This window comes from Botryllus schlosseri, chromosome 4, assembly GCF_051294905.1.
Source record: "Botryllus schlosseri isolate E-star chromosome 4, Bs_hap1, whole genome shotgun sequence".
Taxonomy (NCBI): Eukaryota; Metazoa; Chordata; class Ascidiacea; order Stolidobranchia; family Styelidae; genus Botryllus; species Botryllus schlosseri.
The window spans coordinates 15,036,824-15,039,738 of record NC_137239.1 but is presented as its reverse complement, the minus strand read 5'-3'; the positions used below and the strand labels follow the sequence as shown (position 1 = coordinate 15,039,738).

Below are 2,915 nucleotides of genomic sequence, written 5' to 3'. Positions count from 1 at the left end.
TGTGTGCGAATGATTTCATGTATTTTTCATGCTCTTTTATGTGTAACCTTTTGAAATACTGAAATATTTTGTATTGAGATTATTCTTTTGGAAATAAATTTATGGATGGCTGCGGTCAACCACGAAAAAAAAAAAAACTGAACTTCAAATGACGTCCTACTTCAGTGCACAGAAGTAAAGTAAAGTAACAAGACAATTAATGTGTGACCTCATGAGTCATGATGCAATGTCTGACCCATTAGGTCTGTGACTGTAATGTTATGTGTCACGCTAACCTTACAGCTTGCCTTCGTTCAATCAGACGTTGCCTTACTTTCTTAGTGCTTAATTGCTTCACCGCGGAAATTGGCACTTTTTATTTAAAGTATACAACAATATGACTTTATAACTCAAATATGACCCAACCAGGAAATTATGACTTTATATGACTTTATAACTTTCTTAATATACCCCATAGGGACGTGGTTTTCGCGTTAAAATTGATTTCACGACTTACTGATGCATAGAAAAAATATGACTTTAATGACTTTAAATGGCCCTACTTATTATTGTGCCGTTAACTCTCGATAAGGGGCACACGAAAAGTCTTCGAGTTAATAAATTCTTTACTGCAATGAATGTAGTTGTGAAAGCAATACTTTAGTACGATTGGGCGACAGGGATATTCCTGTTGGGCGATATCCCTGTTGGGCGATTCTATATTTTTTGATGTTGCAGACAGGAGGTCACGAAATAACATCATGCAACGAAGTCATACACTGTAAAAAATCTGGTAGATTTAATGGGAAATCTCTGTAAATTTTACAACGAATTACCGGTCGCAGCCAATAACTGTGCGTAGCTTGTAATTTTACATTTTGATATGTAATATTACCTTAGTTTAGCTGTGAAGTCAAGTTACCAGAATTTCTTCGCAAAATTACTGACAGTTACTCGTAACTGCAGTTTACCAGGCTATTGGGAAGATTGATTAGCTTCATAATCGCTGCAGCCAATATATACGCGGAACTGAATGTTACTGATGTATCATTCTCGTGGTGATTTGACCTGATTCAACCTAGTTCGCGAAACTGGGGTCTGTCGTACGGAAATTGTTGGCCCTATACATAGCACCAATTTCAGTATAGTGCATAGTATGGTACAAGAAACAACTGACAATCGTAGCTAATGTGGTTACACCATAGCCATCATATTACATTATAAGGCTATGGCTATACGGCCGTTCTCGCTGGTTACATTCGTTGTTACAGATAGGGATGATAAGTTAGAAACTCTGTTTAGGATGTATAATATTGTTCGGGAAACTAGAAATATCGACACCGCACGCTCAGTTGACCATTTGTTAATGGCTGACCAGGCGACCTGTAATAGGTTACAATAGGTTACCGTTACGCGTTACTGGTTTTCTGAGATTAGTAGTAAACAACCAACGCACAACTGTGACATCACAAGCGGCGTCTTGGTAATAAGTACAGTAAGTAGTGAACAACACTTGGGATAAATATCAATTTATACGAAATTAGATGGAAAAGAAAGGGACTATATGTAATGGTAAACGTTTCTGAATGAAAAAGAAATGACCTAAGTCAAACATTATAACGTGGCCAGTAAATATTATTGGTGGCAAGTCAGCGGATGAATACCGCTTATTTCGAAATCGATAGAGTGCCGTATCGTCGTCTGGCCATTATTGAGATTTGAGCAAAGGGCGGAGCGAAGCTTGTTGTGCTTGAAGAAAGTGGGCACGATCGTGGAAGATTCCTAGGAACGCTGAATGGGATACGCATCGTAAAAGGTACAGTACTACATAGTATTTGTTACCGTGAATATCTGCGACTGTGCAGTGTGCACGCCACTTTGATTTCATGATTGAAATATTTCATTCGCCGCATTCTCTGTTCTATTTTGGGATATTAGTCGACTTATATAGTGACCTGTGACACCACATACTCTGCCGCGGAGGAGTTGAAACTGTTGGCTTGTTTATGTCATTTTTGGGCCATAGCATAGAGATGTTTTCATCCACTGCTGGATTTGTTTGGCGCACATGCCACCTCAAATGAGGAACCTTTTGCTTCAATACATTAGATAAAGTAAGTCATGAATCTCTGCTATATCATGTACAAGGCGGGGCCTTCATCACACGATGTACCAGTACCGGTACTTCAAAACATGTTATATTTTTTGTTGGCCTATTAGTCTTAGTAGTCTTTATAATGTCATGTCTCGGTTAGGAACTTTGCTTTATATAGTGACTTACTCATGAATTCTATTTAGTGGAACTGCAAGATACTAGTTACACAGAAGGAATGAGGACAAGAAAATGGAACAATTGGAAGTTTTGCCGGTGGTGGAATTAATTCACCTTTTCTTGAGACCACTCGTGTTACTGCATGTCTCCTAAAGAAGAATTAGACCTCCAGCAGCAATACTTTTCCATCTATAACCACTTCATCGCGATATCATGAATGAATATACAGTTTGTTCCAATGTCGTTTTGGGAATGTGCAGAAAATTTTGCGATATTTTAGCATTGGGTTGCTTTGAGATAGGTATGGATGTACGTGAATTTACAAGCTGGTATGTAATCCTGATTTACAGGGACAGCATGTAGGTAGGTAGGCGGTAAAATGACAGTATCGGTCGCAAATGTACAGGAGAATATGTAGATTGGATATACCGGAGGTGACTGTAACATTACAGTCTGGCGTGTAAAGTGAGATTACCGGACGGGTGTAAGTTAAATTTACATTGACTAACGGTAATGTTAGATTACCACGAAATGTCTGGCTACCGTGCTTCCAAACATTTCGCGGTAAATCGAGGTTTTTATTTTTTACAGTGTACCAACGGGTTCGCCCGCCCGAATATGTTTAATTATTAGTTAGATGCCCTACAGTTTCCAAGACAATTCA

The 2,915-nt window shown here is 38.7% G+C and overlaps 1 long non-coding RNA gene across 1 annotated transcript; it reads left to right on the top strand.

Moving 5' to 3' along the window:
• The first annotated feature begins 1,162 nt into the window (after positions 1 to 1,162).
• On the top strand, positions 1,163 to 2,533 carry LOC145437105 (uncharacterized). Its single transcript, XR_013914577.1, has 2 exons — positions 1,163 to 1,795; positions 2,278 to 2,533. It is a non-coding gene; the product is annotated as an uncharacterized LOC145437105 (long non-coding RNA).
• The last annotated feature ends 382 nt before the right edge of the window (positions 2,534 to 2,915 follow it).